Raw genomic sequence first — 23,723 nt, 5'->3', positions numbered from 1 at the left:
AACAGAACCATTCCACTTCTTCACTGAAAAGAGTCATGCTGGTTACCCAAATGTGCAGCGTGTCATTTTATACAGCTTTCTTTATTGAAATTAAACTTGGACTCACTTGAAATATTCTCTTTCAAAATGAATGTTTTGAGCTGCTGTGAATTTTATTTCTAGAGGTGGTGACAGGCTTTCAGGTACGTGCTTAGGTCAAGGCCCTGTTCATGTCACTTGTATAAGCTAATTCAGGGAGCAAATTAGCAAGTCAAGAAATGGGAAGTCTGAACTATTGTCAAAGCAGTTTCATTCTCTTTTCAAATAATCCAAAAATACCATTGCAGCATAAAACAGAGTATTCAATAAAAGAAGAAAGGAGGATTAACGGCAAAAAAGCACATCATAAGATATGAAACTTTGGAAAATTATCAAGATATTGTTTGAAAAAACTCCTTTGATGGAAAGAAGATGAAGAACGGTATGGGATCCTGTCCTGCGCACCTGTAATTGATATGTTCCACATCCATTCATACCACCTAACCCTAAACACCCAAACATATTGCAGACAGTGACCATGTGGCCTAATGGATAAGGCGTCTGACTTTGGATCAGAAGATTGAGGGTTTGAGTCCCTTCATGGGTGAGTCTTTTTCTCACAGCACCCAACTTATCTTTACATCCAAACTGGAAACACACTCTTACAATACTCCATTCACTCTCACTCATTAAGAAAGCCCAATGCAAACTGCACAATCAGTCACATTATGCCTTCAGCATTGCTACTTTTCTGTCTTTCTGCCATACCAAAGTACCTCTTCATAAATGCCACGGATATGCAATACGTATACAACAATATGACATGGCACAATCATTCTGAACAGAACTGTGGGTAGATTCAGTGCAGGGAGTGTGTGTGCGTGCAGAAAGCAGAAACTATGGACGCGGAGAAGCTCTATGATTTTATCCAGGAATAATGCAAACTGTCCCTGAGAAAAAGTATAGTACTAGAGAATAATAATAAAGGATTGACACAATTGCTAGCCTTTGCTGTTGCCCCAGTTGTGTAATCTGTCAAGGACTGGTCTCTTGCAGATTGAGCCACCTAGTTGCAATTGTGTGGTAAAAATCACCCTTACAACCATTTTTGCTATAAACTTGAGATCTTTCTGAGATACTATCTCACAGACTTCTTATGAATGAGGAACTCTGAAATTGTCACATTCCAATTTGTAAGTCCTTAAAACCATGGTGGTTATTCAAATGGGCAGATTGTTTTGTAAATTCATTTCTGTCTCGAGTTGTAGCTATATTGATACAGAGGCATAATTGTTTGAATGATATATATTGGTTTGGTTGAAGTATGTTAGTAGCGGTGGTGATAGGCTTTCTGTGTCTGTCTGAGAGCAAGGACCGGTTAACGTCTTTTTCCAAGAGCAGTTTGTTGTGAAAGGTATCAGGCAAAGGAGTATGTATTGTGATGTGGTTCTCTGACTGCTTCTGTCCACTTGCCAAAAGTTCCAAGGCCCTATGATAGCACAAAAACGGTAAGATTGAAGTGGTGGGTGCCGGAGGTTTAAAATGGTCAGTTTAATTAAAGACAGAAAAGTGAAAAGAATGACTGCAGAAATACTGTATGTGGCCATGAACTGAGATGAAAGGATGATTTTGGAACTCTGTCTTGCAGATTACCCTCAATGCCGCAATGGATAGGGCACTACTCTCACAGACCAGGGTGTGTACGTTTAAGTCTATCTGAGGTGCACACACTGAACTAATACATTTTTGCTGAAACCTTATCATATTGTTTACTCTTCCTCGTAGCAGCTTGCCAGGGTGATAGTATATTGCAACAGAACCATTCCACTTCTTCACTGAAAAGAGTCATGCTGGTTACCCAAATGTGCAGCGTGTCATTTTATACAGCTTTCTTTATTGAAATTAAACTTGGACTCACTTGAAATATTCTCTTTCAAAATGAATGTTTTGAGCTGCTGTGAATTTTATTTCTAGAGGTGGTGACAGGCTTTCAGGTACGTGCTTAGGTCAAGGCCCTGTTCATGTCACTTGTATAAGCTAATTCAGGGAGCAAATTAGCAAGTCAAGAAATGGGAAGACAGAACTACTGTCAAAGCAGTTTCATTCTCTTTTCAAATAATCCAAAAATACCATTGCAGCATAAAACAGAGTATTCAATAAAAGAAGAAAGGAGGATTAACGGCAAAAAAGCACATCATAAGAGATGAAACTTTGGAAATTATCTAGATATTGTTTGAAAAAACTCCTTTGATGGAAAGAAGATGAAGAACGGTATGGGATCCTGTCCTGCGCACCTGTAATTGATATGTTCCACATCCAATCAGACCACCTAACCCTAAACACCCAAACATATTGCAGTCAGTGACCATGTTGCCTAATGGATAAGGCGTCTGACTTCGGATCGGAAGATTGAGGGGTTGAGTCCCTTCATGGATGAGTCTTTTTCTCACAGCACCCAACTTATCTTTACATACAAACTGGAGGCACACTCTTACAATACTCCTTTTACTCTCACTCATTAAGAAAGCCCAATACAAACTGCACAATCAGTCACGTTATGCCTTCAGCATTGCTACTTTTCTGTCTTTCTGCCATACCAAAGTACCTCTTCATAAATGCCACGGATATGCAATACGTATGCAACAATATGACACGGCACAATCATTCTTAACAGAACTGTGGGTAGATGCAGTGCAGGGAGTGTGTGCGTGCAGAAAGCAGAAACTATGCATGCGTAGAAACTCTATGATTTTCTCCAGGAATAATGCAAATTGTCCCTCAGAAAAAGTATAGTACTGGAGAAGAATCATAAAGGATTGACACAATTGCTGCCTTTGCTGTTGCCCCAGTTGTGTAATCTGTCAAGGACTGGTCTCTTGCAGATTGAGGCACATAGTTGCAATTGTGTGGTAAAAATCACCCTTACAACCATTTTTGCTATAAACTTGAGATCTTTCTGAAATACTATCTCACAGACTTCTTATGAATGAGGAACTCTGAAATTGTCACATTCCAATTTGTACGTCCTTAAAACTATGCTGGTTATTCAAATGGGCAGATTGTTTTTTAAATTCCTTTCTGTCTCGAGTTGTAGTTATATTGATACAGAGGCATAATTGTTGAAAGATATATATTGGTTTGATTGAAATATGTTCGTAGAGGTGGTGATAGGCTTTCTGTGTCTGTCTGAGAGCAAGGACCGGTTAACGTCTTTTTCCAAGAGCAGTTTGTTGTGAAAGGTATCAGGCAAAGGAGTATGTATTGTGATGTGGTTCTCTGACTGCTTCTGTCCACTTGCCAAAAGTTCCAAGGCCCTATGATAGCACAAAAACGGTAAGATTGAAGTGGTGGGTGCCGGAGGTTTAAAATGGTCAGTTTAATTAAAGACAGAAAAGTGAAAAGAATGACTGCAGAAATACTGTATGTGGCCATGAACTGAGATGAAAGGATGATTTTGGAACTCTGTCTTGCAGATTACCCTCAATGCCGCAATGGATAGGGCACTACTCTCACAGACCAGGGTGTGTAAGTTTAAGTCTATCTGAGGTGCACACCCTGAACTAATACATTTTTGCTGAAACCTAATCATATTGTTTACTCTTCCTCGTAGCAGCTTGCCAGGGTGATAGTATATTGCAACAGAACCATTCCACTTCTTCACTGAAAAGAGTCATGCTGGTTACCCAAATGTGCAGCGTGTCATTTTATACAGCTTTCTTTATTGAAATTAAACTTGGACTGACTTGAAATATTCTCTTTCAAAATGAATGTTTTGAGCTGCTGTGAATTTTATTTCTAGAGGTGGTGACAGGCTTTCAGGTACGTGCTTAGGTCAAGGCCCTGTTCATGTCACTTGTATAAGCTAATTCAGGGAGCAAATTAGCAAGTCAAGAAATGGGAAGTCTGAACTACTGTCAAAGCAGTTTCATTCTCTTTTTAAATAATCCAAAAATACCATTGCAGCATAAAACAGAGTATTCAATAAAAGAAGAAAGGAGGATTAACGGCAAAAAAGCACATCATAAGATATGAAACTTTGGAAATTATCTAGATATTGTTTGAAAAAACTCCTTTGATGGAAAGAAGATGAAGAACGGTATGGGATCCTGTCCTGCGCACCTGTAATTGATATGTTCCACATCCATTCATACCACCTAACCCTAAACACCCAAACCCATTGCATTCAGGGACCATGTGGCCTAATGGATAAGGCGTCAAACTTTGGATCAGAAGATTGAGGGTTCGAGTCCCTTCATGGTTGAGTCTTTTTCTCACAGCACCCAACTTATCTTTACATACAAACTGGAAACACACTCTTACAATACTCCTTTCACTCTCACTCATTAAGAAAGCCCAATGCAAACTGCACAATCAGTCACGTTATGCCTTCAGCATTGCTACTTTTCTGTCTTTGTGCCATACCAAAGAACCTCTTCGTAAATGCCACAAATATGCAATACGTATGCAACAATATGACACGGCAAAATCATTCTTAACAGAACTGTGGGTAGATGCAGTGCAGGGAGTGTGTGCGTGCAGAAAGCAGAAACTATGCATGCGTAGAAGCTCTATGATTTTCTCCAGGAATAATGCAAATTGTCCCTCAGAAAAAATATAGTACTGGAGAAGAATCATAAAGGATTGACACAATTGCTGCCTTTGCTGTTGCCACAATTGTGTAATCTGTCAAGGACTGGTCTCTTGCAGATTGAGGCACCTAGTTGCAATGGTGTGGTATAAATCACCCTTACAACCATTTTTGCTATAAACTTGAGATCTTTCTGAGATACTATCTCACAGACTTCTTATGAATGAGGAACTCTGAAATTGTCACATTCAAATTTGTACGTCCTTAAAACTCTGCTGGTTATTCAAATGGGCAGATTGTTTTTTAAATTCCTTTCTGTCTCGAGTTGTAGTTATATTGATACAGAGGTATAATTGTTGAATGATATATATTGGTTTGATTGAAATATGTTCGTAGAGGTGGTGATAGGCTTTCTGTGTCTGTCTGAGAGCAAGGACCGGTTAACGTATTTTTCCAAGAGCAGTTTGTTGTGAAAGGTATCAGGCAAAGGAGTATGTATTGTGATGTGGTTCTCTGACTGCTTCTGTCCTCTTGCCAAAAGTTCCAAGGCCCTATGATAGCACAAAAACTGTAAGATTGACGTGGTGGGTGCCGGAGGTTTAAAATGGTCAGTTTAATTAAAGACAGAAAAGTGAAACGAATGACTGCAGAAATACTGTAGGTGGCCATGAACTGAGATGAAAGGATGATTTTGGAGCTCTGTCTTGCAGATTACCCTCAATGCCGCAATGGATAGGGCACTACTCTCACAGACCAGGGTGTGTAAGTTTAAGTCTATCTGAGGTGCACACCCTGAACTAATACATTTTTGCTGAAACCTAATCATATTGTTTACTCTTCCTCGTAGCAGCTTGCCAGGGTGATAGTATATTGCAACAGAACCATTCCACTTCTTCACTGAAAAGAGTAATGCTGGTTACCCAAATGTGCAGCGTGTCATTTTATACAGCTTTCTTTATGAAAATTAAACTTGGACTCACTTGAAATATTCTCTTTCAAAATGAATGTTTTGAGCTGCTGTGAATTTTATTTCTAGAGGTGGTGACAGGCTTTCAGGTACGTGCTAAGGTCAAGGCCCTGTTCATGTCACTTGTATAAGCTAATTCAGGGAGGAAATTAGCAAGTCAAGAAATGGGAAGTCTGAACTACTGTCAAAGCAGTTTCATTCTCTTTTCAAATAATCCAAAAATACCATTGCAGCATAAAACAGAGTATTCAATAAAAGAAGAAAGGAGGATTAACGGCAAAAAAGCACATCATAAGATATGAAACTTTGGAAATTATCTAGATATTGTTTGAAAAAACTCCTTTGATGGAAAGAAGATGAAGAACGGTATGGGATCCTGTCCTGCGCACCTGTAATTGATATGTTCCACATCCATTCATACCACCTAGCCCTAAACACCCAAACATATCACAGTCAGAGACCATGTTGCCTAATGGATAAGGCGTCTGACTTCGGATTAGAAGATTGAGGGTTCGAGTCCCTTCATGGTTGAGTCTTTTTCTTACAGCACCCAACTTATCTTTACATACAAACTGGACAAACACTCTTACAATACTCCTTTCACTCTCACTCATTAAGAAAGCCCAATGCAAACTGCACAATCAGTCACGTTATGCCTTCAGCATTGCTACTTTTTTGTCTTTCTGCCATACCAAAGTACCTCTTCATAAATGCCACGGATATGCAATACGTATACAACAATATGACATGGCACAATCATTCTGAACAGAACTGTGGGTAGATTCAGTGCAGGGAGTGTGTGCGTGCAGAAAGCAGAAACTATGCATGGGTAGAAGGTCTATGATTTTCTCCAGGAATAATGCAAATTGTCCCTCAGAAAAAGTATAGTACTAGAGAAGAATCATAAAGGATTGACACAATTGCTGCCTTTGCTGTTGCCCCAGTTGTGTAATCTGTCAAGGACTGGTCTCTTGCAGATTGAGGCACCTAGTTGCAATTGTGTGGTAAAAATCACCCTTACAACCATTTTTGCTATAAACTTGAGATCTTTCTGAGATACTATCTCACAGACTTCTTATGAATGAGGAACTCTGAAATTGTCACATTCCAATTTGTACGTCCTGAAAACTATGCTGGTTATTCAAATGGGCAGATTGTTTTTTAAATTCCTTTCTGTCTCGAGTTGTAGTTATATTGATACAGAGGCATAATTGTTGAATGATATATATTGGTTTGATTGAAATATGTTCGTAGAGGTGGTGATAGGCTTTCTGTGTCTGTCTGAGAGCAAGGACCGGTTAACGTCTTTTTCCAAGAGCAGTTTGTTGTGAAAGGTATCAGGCAAAGGAGTATGTATTGTGATGTGGTTCTCTGACTGCTTCTGTCCACTTGCCAAAAGTTCCAAAGCCCTATGATAGCACAAAAACGGTAAGATTGAAGTGGTGGGTGCCGGAGGTTTAAAATGGTCAGTTTAATTAAAGACAGAAAAGTGAAACGAATGACTGCAGAAATACTGTATGTTGCCATGAACTGAGATGAAAGGATGATTTTGGAACTCTGTCTTGCAGATTACCCTCAATGCCGCAATGGATAGGGCACTACTCTCACAGACCAGGGGGTGTAAGTTTAAGTCTATCTGAGGTGCACACCCTGAACTAATACATTTTTGCTGAAACCTAATCATATTGTTTACTCTTCCTCGTAGCAGCTTGCCAGGGTGATAGTATATTGCAACAGAACCATTCCACTTCCTCACTGAAAAGAGTCATGCTGGTTACCCAAATGTGCAGCGTGTCATTTTATACAGCTTTCATTATTGAAATTAAACTTGGACTCACTTGAAATATTCTCTTTCAAAATGAATGTTTTGAGCTGCTGTGAATTTTATTTCTAGAGGTGGTGACAGGCTTTCAGGTACGTGCTTAGGTCAAGGCCCTGTTCATGTCACTTGTATAAGCTAATTCAGGGAGCAAATTAGCAAGTCAAGAAATGGGAAGTCTGAACTACTGTCAAAGCAGTTTCACTCTATTTTCCAATAATCCAAAAATACCATTGCAGCATAAAACAGAGTATTCAATAAAAGAAGAAAGGAGGATTAACGGCAAAAAAGCACATTATAAGATATGAAACTTTGGAAATTATCTAGATATTGTTTGAAAAAACTCCTTTGATGGAAAGAAGATGAAGAACGGTATGGGATCCTGTCCTGCGCACCTGTAATTGATATGTTCCACATCCATTCATACCACCAAACCCTAAACACCCAAACATAAAACAGTCAGTGAACATGTGGCCTAATGGATAAGGCGTCTGACTTCGGATCAGAAGATTGAGGTTTCGAGTCCCTTCATGGTTGAGTCTTTTTCTCACATCACCCAACTTATCTTTACATACAAACTGGAAACACACTCTTACAATACTCCTTTCACTCTCACTCATTAAGAAAGCCCAATGCAAACTGCACAATCAGTCACATTATGCCTTCAGCATTGCTACTTTTCTGTCTTTCTGCCATACCAAAGTACCTCTTCATAAATGCCATGGATATGCAATACGTGTGCAACAATATGACACGGCACAATCATTCTTAACAGAACTGTGGGTAGATGCAGTGCAGAGAGTGTGTGCGTGCAGAAAGCAGAAACTATGCATGCGTAGAAGCTCTATGAATTTCTCCAGGAATAATGCTAATTGTCCCTCAGAAAAAATATAGTACTGGAGAAGAATCATAAACGATTGACACAATTGCTGCCTTTGCTGTTGCCCAAATTGTGTAATCTGTCAAGGACTGGTCTCTTCCAGATTGAGGCACCTAGTTGCAATTGTGTGGTATAAATCACCCTTACAACCATTTTTGCTATAATCTTGAGATCTTTCTGAGATACTATCTCACAGACTTCTTATGAATGAGGAACTCTGAAATTGTCACATTCCAGTTTGTACGTCCTTAAAACTCTGCTGGTTATTCAAATGGGCAGATTGTTTTTTAAATTCCTTTCTGTCTCTAGTTGTAGTTATATTGCTACAGTGGCATAATTGTTGAATGATATATATTGGTTTGATTGAAATATGTTCGTAGAGGTGGTGATAGGCTTTCTGTGTCTGTCTGAGAGCAAGGACCGGTTAACGTCTTTTTCCAAGAGCAGTTTGTTGTGAAAGGTATAAGGCAAAGGAGTATGTATTGTCATGTGGTTCTCTGACTGCTTCTGTCCACTTGCCAAAAGTTCCAAGGCCCTATGATAGCACAAAAACTGTAAGATTGAAGTGGTGGGTGCCGGAGGTTTAAAATGGTCAGTTTAATTAAAGACAGAAAAGTGAAACGAATGACTGCAGAAATACTGTATGTGGCCATGAACTGAGATGAAAAGATGATTTTGGAACTCTGTCTTGCAGATTACCCTCAATGCCGCAATGGATAGGGCACTACTCTCACAGACCAGGGTGTGTAAGTTTAAGTCTATCTGAGGTGCACACCCTGAACTAATTCATTTTTGTTGAAACCTAATCATATTGTTTACTCTTCCTCGTAGCAGCTTGCCAGGGTGATAGTATATTGCAACAGAACCATTCCACTTCTTCACTGAAAAGAGTCATGCTGGTTACCCAAATGTGCAGCGTGTCATTTTATACAGCTTTCTTTATAGAAATTAAACTTGGACTCACTTGAAATATTCTCTTTCAAAATGAATGTTTTGAGCTGCTGTGAATTTTGCTGTGAGGTGGTGACAGGCTTTCAGGTACGTGCTTAGGTCAAGGCCCTGTTCATTTCACTTGTATAAGCTAATTCAGGGAGCAAATTAGCAAAGTCAAGAAATGGGAAGTCTGAACTACTGTCAAAGCAGTTTCACTCTATTTTCCAATAATCCAAAAATACCATTGCAGCATAAAACAGAGTATTCAATAAAAGAAGAAAGGAGGATAAACGGCAAAAAAGCACATTATAAGATATGAAACTTTGGAAATTATCTAGATATTGTTTGAAAAAACTCCTTTGATGGAAAGAAGATGAAGAACGGTATGGGATCCTGTCCTGCGCACCTGTAATTGATATGTTCCACATCCATTCATACCACCTAACCTTAAACACCGAAACATATTACAGTCAGTGACCATGTGGCCTAATGGATAAGGCGTCTGACTTTGGATCAGAAGATTGAGGGTTCGAGTCCCTTCATGGTTGAGTCTTTTTCTCACAGCACCCAACTTATCTTTACATACAAACTGGAAACACACTCTTACAATACTCCTTTCACTCTCACTCATTAAGAAAGCCCAATGCAAACTGCACAATCAGTCACGTTATGCCTTCAGCATTGCTACTTTTCTGTCTTTCTGCCATACCAAAGTACCTCTTCATAAATGCCATGGATATGCAATACCTATGCAACAATATGACACAGCACAATCATTCTTAACAGAACTGTGGGTAGATGCAGTGCAGGGAGTGTATGCGTGCAGAAAGCAGAAACTATGCATGGGTAGAAGCTCTATGATTTTCTCAAGGAATAATGCAAATTGTCCCTCAGAAAAAGTATAGTACTAGAGAAGAATCATAAAGGATTGAAACAATTGCTGCCTTTGCTGTTGCCCCAGTTGTGTAATCTGTCAAGGACTGGTCTCGTGCAGATTGAGGCACCTAGTTGCAATTGTGTGGTAAAAATCACCCTTACAACCATTTTTGCTATAAACTTGAGAGCTTTCTGAGATACTATCTCACAGACTTCTTATGAATGAGGAACTCTGAAATTGTCACATTCCAATTTGTACGTCCTTAAAACTATGCTGTTTATTCAAATGGGCAGATTGTTTTTAAAATCCTTTCTGTCTCGAGTTGTAGTTATATTGATACAGAGGCATAATTGTTGAATGATATATATTGGTTTGATTGAAATATGTTCGTAGATGTGGTGATAGGCTTTCTGTGTCTGTCTGAGAGCAAGGACCGGTTAACGTCTTTTTCCAAGAGCAGTTTGTTGTGAAAGGTATCAGGCAAAGGAGTATGTATTGTGATGTGGTTCTCTGACTGCTTCTGTCCACTTGCCAAAAGTTCCAAGGCCCTATGATAGCACAAAAACGGTAGATTGAAGTGGTGGGTGCCGGAGGTTTAAAATGGTCAGTTTAATTAAAGACAGAAAAGTGAAACGAATGACTGCAGAAATACTGTATGTGGCCATGAACTGAGATGAAAGGATGATTTTGGAACTCTGTCTTGCAGATTACCCTCAATGCCGCAATGGATAGGGCACTACTCTCACAGACCAGGGTGTGTAAGTTTAAGTCTATCTGAGGTGCACACCCTGAACTAATACATTTTTGCTGAAACCTAATCATATTGTTTACTCTTCCTCGTAGCAGCTTGCCAGGATGATAGTATATTGCAACAGAACCATTCCACTTCTTCACTGAAAAGAGTCATGCTGGTTACCCAAATGTGCAGCGTGTCATTTTATACAGCTTTCTTTATTGAAATTAAACTTGGACTCACTTGAAATATTCTCTTTCAAAATGAATGTTTTGAGCTGCTGTGAATATTATTTCTAGAGGTGGTGACAGGCTTTCAGGTACGTGCTTAGGTCAAGGCCCTGTTCATGTCACTTGTATAAGCTAATTCAGGGAGCAAATTAGCAAGTCAAGAAATGGGAAGTCTGAAGTACTGTCAAAGCAGTTTCATTCTCTTTTCAAATAATCCAAAAATACCATTGCAGCATAAAACAGAGTATTCAATAAAAGAAGAAAGGAGGATTAACGGCAAAAAAGCACATCATAAGATATGAAACTTTGGAAATTATCTAGATATTGTTTGAAAAAACTCCTTTGATGGAAAGAAGATGAAGAACGGTATGGGATCCTGTCCTGCGCACCTGTAATTGATATGTTCCACATCCATTCATACCACCTAGCCCTAAACACCCAAAAATATTGCAGTCAGAGACCATGTGGCCTAATGGATAAGGCGTCTGACTTCGGATTAGAAGATTGAGGGTTCGAGTCCCTTCATGGTTGAGTCTTTTTCTTACAGCACCCAACTTATCTTTACATACAAACTGGAAAAACACTCTTACAATACTCCTTTCACTCTCACTCATTAAGAAAGCCCAATGCAAACTGCACAATCAGTCACGTTATGCCTTCAGCATCGCTACTTTTCTGTCTTTCTGCCATACCAAAGTACCTCTTCATAAATGCCACGGATATGCAATACGTATACAACAATATGACATGGCACAATCATTCTGAACAGAACTGTGGGTAGATTCAGTGCAGGGAGTGTGTGCGTGCAGAAAGCAGAAACTATGCATGGGTAGAAGGTCTATGATTTTCTCCAGGAATAATGCAAATTGTCCCTCAGAAAAAGTATAGTATTAGAGAAGAATCATAAAGGATTGACACAATTGCTGCCTTTGCTGTTGCCCCAGTTGTGTAATCTGTCAAGGACTGGTCTCTTGCAGATTGAGGCACCTAGTTGCAATTGTGTGGTAAAAATCACCCTTACAACCATTTTTGCTATAAACTTGAGATCTTTCTGAGGTACTATCTCACAGACTTCTTATGAATGAGGAACTCTGAAATTGTCACATTCCAATTTGTACGTCCTTAAAACTATGCTGGTTATTCAAATGGGCAGATTGTTTTTTAAATTCCTTTCTGTCTCGAGTTGTAGTTATATTGATACAGAGGCATAATTGTTGAATGATATATATTGGTTTGATTGAAATATGTTCGTAGAGGTGGTGATAGGCTTTCTGTGTCTGTCTGAGAGCAAGGACCGGTTAACGTCTTTTTCCAAGAGCAGTTTGTTGTGAAAGGTATCAGGCAAAGGAGTATGTATTGTGATGTGGTTCTCTGACTGCTTCTGTCCACTTGCCAAAAGTTCCAAAGCCCTATGATAGCACAAAAACGGTAAGATTGAAGTGGTGGGTGCCGGAGGTTTAAAATGGTCAGTTTAATTAAAGACAGAAAAGTGAAACGAATGACTGCAGAAATACTGTATGTTGCCATGAACTAATACATTTTGCTGAAACCTAATCATATTGTTTACTCTTCCTCGTAGCAGCTTGCCAGGGTGATAGTATATTGCAACAGAACCATTCCACTTCCTCACTGAAAAGAGTCATGCTGGTTACCCAAATGTGCAGCGTGTCATTTTATACAGCTTTCATTATTGAAATTAAACTTGGACTGACTTGAAATATTCTCTTTCAAAATGAATGTTTTGAGCTGCTGTGAATTTTATTTCTAGAGGTGGTGACAGGCTTTCAGGTACGTGCTTAGGTCAAGGCCCTGTTCATGTCACTTGTATAAGCTAATTCAGGGAGCAAATTAGCAAGTCAAGAAATGGGAAGTCTGAACTACTGTCAAAGCAGTTTCATTCTCTTTTCAAATAATCCAAAAATACCATTGCAGCATAAAACAGAGTATTCAAAAAAAGAAGAAAGGAGGATTAACGGCAAAAAAGCACATCATAAGATATGAAACTTTGGAAATTATCTAGATATTGTTTGAAAAAACTCCTTTGATGGAAAGAAGATGAAGAACGGTATGGGATCCTGTCCTGCGCACCTGTAATTGATATGTTCCACATCCATTCATACCACCTAACCCTAAACACCCAAACATATCGCAGTCAGTGACCATGTGGCCTAATGGATAAGGCGTCTGACTTTGGATCAGAAGATTGAGGGTTCGAGTCCCTTCGTGGTTCAGTCTTTTTCTCACAGCACCCAACTTATCTTTACATACAAACTGGAAACACACTCTTACAATACTCCTTTCACTCTCACTCATTAAGAAAGCCCAATGCAAACTGCACAATCAGTCACGTTATGCCTTGATCATTGCTTCTTTTCTGTCTTTCTACCATACCAAAGTACCTCTTCATAAATGCCACGGATATGCAATACGTATACAACAATATGACATGGCACAATCATTCCGAACAGAACTGTGGGTAGATTCAGTGCAGGGAGTGTGTGCGTGCAGAAAGCAGAAACTATGCATGGGTAGAAGCTCTATGATTTTCTCCAGGAAAAATGCAAATTGTCCCTCAGAAAAAGTAGTGTACTAGAGAAGAATCATAAAGGATTGACACAATTGCTGCCTTTGCTGTTGCCCCAGTTGTGTAATCTGTCAAGGACTGGTCTCTTGCAGATTGAGGCACCTAGTTGCAATTGTGTGGTATAAATCACCCTTACAACCATTTTTGCTATAAACTTGAGATCTTTCTGAGATACTATCTCACAGACTTCTTATGAATGAGGAACTCTGAAATTGTCACATTCCAATTTGTACGTCATTAAAACTATGCTGGTTATTCAAATGGTCAGATTGTTTTTTAAATTCCTTTCTGTCTCGAGTTGTAGTTATATTGATACAGAGGCATAATTGTTGAATGATATATATTGGGTTGATTGAAATATGTTCATAGAGGTGGTGATAGGCTTTCTGTGTCTGTCTGAGAGCAAGGACCGGTTAACGTCTTTTTCCAAGAGCAGTTTGTTGTGAAAGGTATCAGGCAAAGGAGTATGTATTGTGATGTGGTTCTCTGACTGCTTCTGTCCACTTGCCAAAAGTTCCAAGGCCCTATGATAGCACAAAAACGGTAAGATTGAAGAGGTGGGTGCCGGAGGTTTAAAATGGTCAGTTTAATTAAAGACAGAAAAGTGAAACGAATGACTGCAGAAATACTGTATGTGGCCATGAACTGAGATGAAAGGATGATTTTGGAACTCTGTCTTGCAGATTACCCTCAATGCCGCAATGGATAGGGCACTACTCTCACAGACCAGGGTGTGGAAGTTTAAGTCTATCTGAGGTGCACACCCTGGACTAATACATTTTTGCTGAAACCTAATCATTTTGTTTACTCTTCCTCGTAGCAGCTTGCCAGGGTGATAGTATATTGCAAGAGAACCATTCCACTTTTTCACTGAAAAGAGTCATGCTGGTTAACCAAATGTGTAGCGTGTCATTTTATACAGCTTTCTTTATTGAAATTAAACTTGGACTCACTTGAAATATTCTCTTTCAAAATGAATGTTTTGAGCTGCTGTGAATTTTATTTCTAGAGGTGGTGACAGGCTTTCAGGTACGTGCTTAGGTCAAGGCCCTGTTCATGTCACTTGAATAAGCTAATTCAGGGAGCAAATTAGCAAGTCAAGAAATGGGAAGTCTGAACTACTGTCAAAGCAGTTTCACTCTCTTTTCAAATAATCCAAAAATACCATTGCAGCATAAAACAGAGTATTCAATAAAAGAAGAAAGGAGGATTAACGGCAAAAAAGCACAGCATAAGATATGAAACTTTGGAAATTATCTAGATATTGTTTCAAAAAACTCCTTTGATGGAAAGAAGATGAAGAACGGTATGGGATCCTGTCCTGCGCAACTGTAATTGATATGTTCCACATCCATTCATACCACCTAACCCTAAACACCCAAATCTATTGCCGTCAGTGACCATGTGGCCTAATGGATAAGGCGTCTGACTTCGGGTCAGAAGATTGAGGGTTCGAGTCCCTTCATGGTTGAACCTTTTTCTCACAGCACCCAACTTATCTTTACATACAAACTGGAAATACACTCTTACAATACTCCTTTCACTCTCACTCATGAAGAAGCCCAATGCAAACTGCACAATCAGTCACGTTATGCCTTCAGCATTGCTACTTTTCTGTCTTTCTGCCATACCAAAGTACCTCTTCATAAATGCCACGGATATGCAATACGTATACAACAATATGACATGGCACAATCATTCCGAACAGAACTGTGGGTAGATTCAGTGCAGGGAGTGTGTGCGTGCAGAAAGCAGAAACTATGCATGGGTAGAAGCTCTATGATTTTCTCCAGGAATAATGCAAATTGTCCCTCAGAAAAAGTATAGTACTAGAGAAGACTCATAAAGGATTGACACAATTGCTGCCTTTGCTGTTGCCCCAGTTGTGTAATCTGTCAAGGACTGGTCTCTTGCAGATTGAGGCACCTAGTTGCAATTGTGTGGTAAAAATCACCCTTACAACCATTTTTGCTATAAACTTGAGATCTTTCTGAGACACTATCTCACAGACTTCTTATGAATGAGGAACTCTGAAATTGTCACATTCCAATTTGTACGTCCTTAAAACTCTGCTGGTTATTCAAATGGGCAGATTGTTTTTTAAATTCCTTTCTGTCTCGAGTTGTAGTTATATTGATACAGGGGCATAATTGTTGAATGATATATATTGGTTTGATTGAAATATGTTCGTAGAGGTGGTGATAGGCTTTCTGTGTCTGTCTGAGAGCAAGGACCGGTTAACGTCTTTTTCCAAGAGCAGTTTGTTGTGAAAGGTATCAGGCAAAGGAGTATGTATTGTGATGTGGTTCTCTGACTGCTTCTGTCCACTTGCCAAAAGGTCCAAGACCCTATGATAGCACAGAAACGGTAAGATTGAAGTGGTGGGTGCCGGAGGTTTAAAATGGTCAGTTTAATTAAAGACAGAAAAGTGAAACGAATGACTGCAGAAATACTGTATGTGGCCATGAACTGAGATGAAAGGATGATTTTGGAACTCTGTCTTGCAGATTACCCTCAATGCCGCAATGGATAGGGCACTACTCTCACAGACCAGGGTGTGTAAGTTTAAGTCTATCTGAGGTGCACACCCTGAACTAATACATTTTTGCTGAAACCTAATCATATTGTTTACTCTTCCTCGTAGCAGCTTGCCAGGGTGATAGTATATTGCAACAGAACCATTCCACTTCTTCACTGAAAAGTGTCATGCTGGTTACCCAAATGTGCAGCGTGTCATTTTATACAGCTTTCTTTATTGAAATTAAACTTGGACTCACTTGAAATATTCTCTTTCAAAATGAATGTTTTGAGCTGCTGTGAATTTTATTTCTAGAGGTGGTGACAGGCTTTCAGGTACGTGCTTAGGTCAAGGCCCTGTTCATGTCACTTGTATAAGCTAATTCAGGGAGCAAATTAGCAAGTCAAGAAATGGGAAGTCTGAACTACTGTCAAAGCAGTTTCATTCTCTTTTCAAATAATCCCAAAATACCATTGCAGCATAAAACAGAGTATTCAATAAGAGAAGATAGGAGGATTAACGGCAAAAAAGCACATCATAAGATATGAAACTTTGGAAATTATCTAGATATTGTTTGAAAAAACTCCTTTGATGGAAAGAAGATGAAGAATGGTATGGGATCCTGTCCTGCGCACCTGTAATTGATATGTTCCACATCCATTCATACCACCTAACCCTAAACACCCAAACATATTGCAGTCAGTGACCATGTGGCCTAATGGATAAGGTGTCTGACTTCGGATCAGAAGATTGAGGGTTCGAGTCCCTTCATGGTTGAGTCTTTTTCTCACAGCACCCAACTTATCTTTACATACAAACTGGAAATACACTCTTACAATACTCCTTTCACTCTCACTCATTAAGAAAGCCCAATGCAAACTGCACAATCAGTCACGTTATGACTTCAGCATTGCTACTTTTCTGTCTTTCTGCCATACCAAAGTACCTCTTCATAAATGCCACGGATATGCAATACGTATACAACAATATGACATGGCACAATCATTCCGAACAGAACTGTGGGTAGATTCAGTGCAGGGAGTGTGTGCGTGCAGAAAGCAGAAACTATGCATGGGTAGAAGCTCTATGATTTTCTCCAGGAATAATGCAAATTGTCCCTCAGAAAAAGTATAGTACTAGAGAAGAATCATAAAGGATTGACACAATTGCTGCCTTTGCTGTTGCCCCAGTTGTGTAATCTGTCAAGGACTGGTCTCTTGCAGATTGAGGCACCTAGTTGCAATTGTGTGGTAAAAATCACCCTTACAACCATTTTTGCTATAAACTTGAGATCTTTCTGAGATACTATCTCACAGACTTCTTATGAATGAGGAACTCTGAAATTGTCACATTCCAATTTGTACGTCCTTAAAACTCTGCTGGCTATTCAAATGGGCAGATTGTTTTTTAAATTCCTTTCTGTCTCGAGTTGTAGTTATATTGATACAGAGGCATAATTGTTGAATGATATATATTGGTTTGATTGAAATATGTTCGTAGAGGTGGTGATAGGCTTTCTGTGTCTGTCTGAGAGCAAGGACCGGTTAACGTCTTTTTCCAAGAGCAGTTTGTTGTGAAAGGTATCAGGCAAAGGAGTATGTATTGTGATGTGGTTCTCTGACTGCTTCTGTCCACTTGCCAAAAGTTCCAAGGCCCTATGATAGCACAAAAACGGTAAGATTGAAGTGGTGGGTGCCGGAGGTTTAAAATGGTCAGTGTAATTAAAAACAGAAAAGTGAAACGAATGACTGCAGAAATACTGTATGTGGCCATGAACTGAGATGAAAGGATGATTTTGGAACTCTGTCTTGCAGATTACCCTCAATGCCGCAATGGAGAGGGCATTACTCTCACAGACCAGGGTGTGTAAGTTTAAGTCTATCTGAGGTGCACACCCTGAACTAATACATTTTTGCTGAAACCTAATCATATTGTTTACTCTTCCTCGTAGCAGCTTACCAGGGTGATAGTATATTGCAACAGAACCATTCCACTTCTTCACTGAAAGAGTCATGCTGGTTACCCAAATGTGCAGCGTGTCATTTTATACAACTTTCTTTATTGAAATTGAACTTGGACTCACTTGAAATATTCTCTTTCAAAATGAATGTTTTGAGCTGCTGTGAATTTTATTTCTAGAGGTGGTGACAGGCTTTCAGGTACGTGCTAAGGTCAAGGCCCTGTTCATATCACTTGTATAAGGTAATTCAGGGAGCAAATTAGCAAGTCAAGAAATGGGAAGTCTGAACTACTGTCAAAGCAGTTTCATTCTCTTTTCAAATAATCCAAAAATACCATTGCAGCATAAAACAGAGTATTCAATAAAAGAAGAAAGGAGGATTAACGGCAAAAAAGCACAGCATAAGATATGAAACTTTGGAAATTATCTAGATATTGTTTGAAAAAACTCCTTTGATGGAAAGAAGATGAAGAACAGTATGGGATCCTGTCCTGCGCACCTGTAATTGATATGTTCCACATCCATTCATACCACCTAACCCTAAACACCCAAACATATTGCAGTCAGTGACCATGTGGCCTAATGGATAAGGCGCCTGACTTCGGATCAGAAGATTGAGGGTTTGAGTCCCTTCATGGGTGAGTCTTTTTCTCACAGCACCCAACTTATCTTTACATACAAACTGGAAACACACTCTTACAATACTCCTTTCACTCTCACTCATTACGAAAGCCCAATGCAAACTGCACAATCAGTCACGTTATGCCTTCAGCATTGCTACTTTTCTGTCTTTCTGCCATACCAAAGTACCTCTTCATAAATGCCACGGATATGCAATACGTACACAACAATATGACATGGCACAATCATTCTGAACAGAACTGTGGGTAGATTCAGTGCAGGGAGTGTGTGCGTGCAGAAAGCAGAAACTATGCATGGGTAGAAGCTCTACGATTTTCTCCAGGAATAATGCAAAGTGTCCCTCAGAAAAAGTATAGTACTAGAAAAGAATCATAAAGGATTGACACAATTGCTGCCTTTGCTGTTGCCCCAGTTGTGTAATCTGTCAAGGACTGATCTCTTGCAGATTGAGGCACCTAGTTGCAATTGTGTGGTAAAGATCACACTTACAACCATTTTTGCTATAAACTTGAGATCTTTCTGAGATACTATCTCACAGACTTCTTATGAATGAGGAACTCTGAAATTGTCACATTCCAATTTGTACGTCCTTAAAACTCTGCTGGTTATTCAAATGGGCAGATTGTTTTTTAAATTCCTTTCTGTCTCGAGTTGTAGTTATATTGATACAGAGGCATAATTGTTGAATGATATATATTGGTTTGATTGAAATATGTTCGTAGAGGTGGTGATAGGCTTTCTGTGTCTGTCTGAGAGCAAGGACCGGTTAACGTCTTTTTCCAAGAGCAGTTTGTTGTGAAAGGTATCAGGCAAAGGAGTATGTATTGTGATGTGGTTCTCTGACTGCTTCTGTCCACTTGCCAAAAGTTCCAAGGCCCTATGATAGCACAAAAACGGTAAGATTGAAGTGGTGGGTGCCGGAGGTTTAAAATGGTCAGTTTAATTAAAGACAGAAAAGTGAAACGAATGACTGCAGAAATACTGTATGTGGCCATGAACTGAAATGAAAGGATGATTTTGGAACTCTGTCTTGCAGATTACCCTCAATGCCGCAATGGATAGGGCACTACTCTCACAGACCAGGGTGTGTAAGTTTAAGTCTATCTGAGGTGCACACCCTGAACTAATACATTTTTGCTGAAACCTAATCATATTGTTTACTCTTCCTCGTAGCAGCTTGCCAGGGTGATAGTATATTGCAATAGAACCATTCCACTTCTTCACTGAAAAGTGTCATGCTAGTTACCCAAATGTGTAGCGTGTCATTTTATACAGCTTTCTTTATTGAAATTAAACTTGGACTCACTTGAAATATTCTCTTTCAAAATGAATGTTTTGAGCTGCTGTGAATTTTATTTCTAGAGATGGTGACAGGCTTTCAGGTACGTGCTTAGGTCAAGGCCCTGTTCATGTCACTTTAATAAGCTAATTCAGGGAGCAAATTAGCAAGTCAAGAAATGGGAAGTCTTAACTACTGTCAAAGCAGTTTCATTCTCTCTTCAAATAATCCAAAAATACCATTGCAGCATAAAACAGAGTATTCAATAAAAGAAGAAAGGAGGATTAACGGCAAAAAAGCACAGCATAAGATATGAAACTTTGGAAATTATCTAGATATTGTTTGAAAAAACTCCTTTGATGGAAAGAAGATGAAGAACGGTATGGGATCCTGTCCTGCGCACCTGTAATTGATATGTTCCACATCCATTCATACCACCTAACCCTAAACACGCAAACATATTGAAGTCAGTGACCATGTGGCCTAATGGATAAGGCGTCTGACTTCGGATCAGAAGATTGAGGGTTCGAGTCCCTTCATGGTTGAGTCTTTTTCTCACAGCACCCAACTTATCTTTACATACAAACTGGAAACACACTCTTACAATACTCCTTTCACTCTCACTCATTAAGAAAGCCCAATGCAAACTGCACAATCAGTCAAGTTATGCCTTCAGCATTGCTACTTTTCTGTCTTTCTGCCATACCAAAGTACCTCTTCATAAATGCCACGGATATGCAATACGTATACAACAATATGACATGGCACAATCATTCCGAACAGAACTGTGGGTAGATTCAGTGCAGGGAGTGTGTGCGTGCAGAAAGCAGAAACTATGCATGGGTAGAAGCTCTATGATTTTCTCCAGGAATAATGCAAATTGTCCCTCAGAAAAAGTATAGTACTAGAGAAGACTCATAAAGGATTGACAAAATTGCTGCCTTTGCTGTTGCCCCAGTTGTGTAATCTGTCAAGGACTGGTCTCTTGCAGATTGAGGCACCTAATTGCAATTGTGTGGTAAAAATCACCCTTACAACCATTTTTGCTATAAACTTGAGATCTTTCTGAGATACTATCTCACAGACTTCTTATGAATGAGGAACTCTGAAATTGTCACATTCCAATTTGTACGTCCTTAAAACTCTGCTGGTTATTCAAGTGGGCAGATTGTTTTTTAAATTCCTTTCTGTCTCGAGTTGTAGTTATATTGATACAGAGGCATAATTGTTGAATGATATATATTGGTTTGATTGAAATATGTTCGTAGAGGTGGTGATAGGCTTTCTGTGTCTGTCTGAGAGCAAGGACCGGTTAACGTCTTTTTCCAAGAGCAGTTTGTTGTGAAAGGTATCAGGCAAAGGAGTATGTATTGTGATGTGGTTCTCTGACTGCTTCTGTCCACTTGCCAAAAGTTCCAAGGCCCTATGATAGCACACAAACGGTAAGATTGAAGTGGTGAGTGCCGGAGGTTTAAAATGGTCAGTTTAATTAAAGACAGAAAAGTGAAACGAATGACTGCAGAAATACTGTATGTGGCCATGAACTGAGATGAAAGGATGATTTTGGAACTCTGTCTTGCAGATTACCCTCAATGCCGCAATGGATAGGGCACTACTCTCACAGACCAGGGTGTGTAAGTTTAAGTCTATCTGAGGTGCACACCCTGAACTAATACATTTTTGCTGAAACCTAATCATATTGTTTACTCTTCCTCGTAGCAGCTTGCCAGGGTGATAGTATATTGCAACAGAACCATTCAACTTCTTCACTGAAAAGAGTCATGCTGGTTACCCAAATGTGCAGCGTGTCATTTTATACAGCTTTCTTTATTGAAATTAAACTTGGACTCACTTGAAATATTCTCTTTCAAAATGAATGTTTTGAGCTGCTGTGAATTTTATTTCTAGAGGTGGTGACAGCCTTTCAGGTACGTGCTTAGGTCAAGGCCCTGTTCATGTCACTTGTATAAGCTAATTCAGGGAGCAAATTAGCAAGTCAAGAAATGGGAAGTCTGAACTACTGTCAAAGCAGTTTCATTCTCTTTTCAAATAATCCAAAAATACCATTGCAGCATAAAACAGAGTATTCAATAAAAGAAGAAAGGAGGATTAACGGCAAAAAAGCACAGCATAAGATATGAAACTTTGGAAATTATCTAGATATTGTTTGAAAAAACTCCTTTGATGGAAAGAAGATGAAGAACGGTATGGGATCCTGTCCTGCGCACCTGTAATTGATATGTTCCACATCCATTCATACCACCTAACCTTAAACACCCAAACATATTGCAGTCAGTGACCATGTGGCCTAATGGATAAGGCGTCTGACTTCGGATCAGAAGATTGAGGGTTCGAGTCCTTTCATGGGCGAGTCTTTTTCTCACAGCACCCAACTTATCTTTACATACAAACTGGAAACACACTCTTACAATACTCCTTTCACTCTCACTCATTAAGAAAGCCCAATGCAAACTGCACAATCAGTCACGTTATGCCTTCAGCATTGCTACTTTTCTGTCTTTCTGCCATACCAAAGTACCTCTTCATAAATGCCACGGATATGCAATACGTACACAACAATATGACATGGCACAATCATTCTGAACAGAACTGTGGGTAGATTCAGTGCAGGGAGTGTGTGCGTGCAGAAAGCAGAAACTATGCAAGGGTAGAAGCTCTATGATTTTCTCCAGGAATAATGCAAATTGTCCCTCAGAAAAAGTATAGTACTTGAAAAGAATCATAAAGGATTGACACAATTGCTGCTTTTGCTGTTGCCCCAGTTGTGTAATCTGTCAAGGACTGGTCTCTTTCAGATTGAGGCACCTAATTGCAATTGTGTGGTAAAGATCACCCTTACAACCATTTTTGCTATAAACTTGAGATCTTTCTGAGATTCTATCTCACAGACTTCTTATGAATGAGGAACTCTGAAATTGTCACATTCCAATTTGTACGTCCTTAAAACTCAGCTGGTTATTCAAATGGGCAGATTGTTTTTTAAATTCCTTTCTGTCTCGAGTTGTAGTTATATTGATACAGAGGCATAATTGTTGAATGATATATATTGGTTTGATTGAAATATGTTCGTAGAGGTGGTGATAGGCTTTCTGTGTCTGTCTGAGAGCAAGGACCGGTTAACGTCTTTTTCCAAGAGCAGTTTGTTGTGAAAGGTATCAGGCAAAGGAGTATGTATTGTGATGTGGTTCTCTGACTGCTTCTGTCCACTTGCCAAAAGTTCCAAGGCCCTATGATAGCACAAAAACGGTAAGATTGAAGTGGTGGGTGCCGGAGGTTTAAAATGGTCAGTTTAATTAAAGACAGAAAAGTGAAACGAATGACTGCAGAAATACTGTATGTGGCCATGAACTGAGATGAAAGGATGATTTTGGAACCCTGTCTTGCAGATTACCCTCAATGCCGCAATGGATAGGGCACTACTCTCACAGACCAGGGTGTGTAAGTTTAACTCTATCTGAGGTGCACACCCTGAACTAATACATTTTTGCTGAAACCTAATCATATTGTTTACTCTTCCTCGTAGCAGCTTACCAGGGTGATAGTATATTGCAAAAGAACCATTCCACTTCTTCACTGAAAAGAGTCATGCTGGTTACCCAAATGTGCAGCGTGTCATTTTATACAACTTTCTTTATTGAAATTAAACTTGGACTCACTTGAAATATTCTCTTTCA

At 39.4% G+C, this 23,723-nt stretch overlaps 7 non-coding genes across 7 annotated transcripts; all 7 read left to right on the top strand.

Annotated features, from left to right (window-relative positions):
- Positions 1 to 9,680: 9,680 nt before the first annotated feature.
- On the top strand, positions 9,681 to 9,753 carry TRNAQ-UUG (transfer RNA glutamine (anticodon UUG)). Its single transcript has one exon. It is a non-coding gene; the product is annotated as a tRNA-Gln (tRNA).
- A 1,750-nt stretch (positions 9,754 to 11,503) lies between these two features.
- On the top strand, positions 11,504 to 11,576 carry TRNAR-UCG (transfer RNA arginine (anticodon UCG)). The gene has a single exon. It is a non-coding gene; the product is annotated as a tRNA-Arg (tRNA).
- A 1,626-nt stretch (positions 11,577 to 13,202) lies between these two features.
- Positions 13,203 to 13,276, top strand: TRNAQ-UUG (transfer RNA glutamine (anticodon UUG)). Its single transcript has one exon. It is a non-coding gene; the product is annotated as a tRNA-Gln (tRNA).
- Positions 13,277 to 15,027: 1,751 nt separating this feature from the next.
- TRNAR-UCG (transfer RNA arginine (anticodon UCG)) lies at positions 15,028 to 15,100 on the top strand. The gene has a single exon. It is a non-coding gene; the product is annotated as a tRNA-Arg (tRNA).
- A 1,751-nt stretch (positions 15,101 to 16,851) lies between these two features.
- Positions 16,852 to 16,924, top strand: TRNAR-UCG (transfer RNA arginine (anticodon UCG)). The gene has a single exon. It is a non-coding gene; the product is annotated as a tRNA-Arg (tRNA).
- A 3,576-nt stretch (positions 16,925 to 20,500) lies between these two features.
- TRNAR-UCG (transfer RNA arginine (anticodon UCG)) lies at positions 20,501 to 20,573 on the top strand. The gene has a single exon. It is a non-coding gene; the product is annotated as a tRNA-Arg (tRNA).
- Positions 20,574 to 22,325: 1,752 nt separating this feature from the next.
- On the top strand, positions 22,326 to 22,398 carry TRNAR-UCG (transfer RNA arginine (anticodon UCG)). Its single transcript has one exon. It is a non-coding gene; the product is annotated as a tRNA-Arg (tRNA).
- Positions 22,399 to 23,723: the final 1,325 nt, after the last annotated feature.

Source organism: Pleurodeles waltl, chromosome 4_1, assembly GCF_031143425.1.
Source record: "Pleurodeles waltl isolate 20211129_DDA chromosome 4_1, aPleWal1.hap1.20221129, whole genome shotgun sequence".
Lineage (NCBI taxonomy): Eukaryota > Metazoa > Chordata > Amphibia > Caudata > Salamandridae > Pleurodeles > Pleurodeles waltl.
The sequence above is the reverse complement of the archived record's forward strand: the minus strand, read 5'-3'. Positions and strand labels throughout refer to the sequence as shown.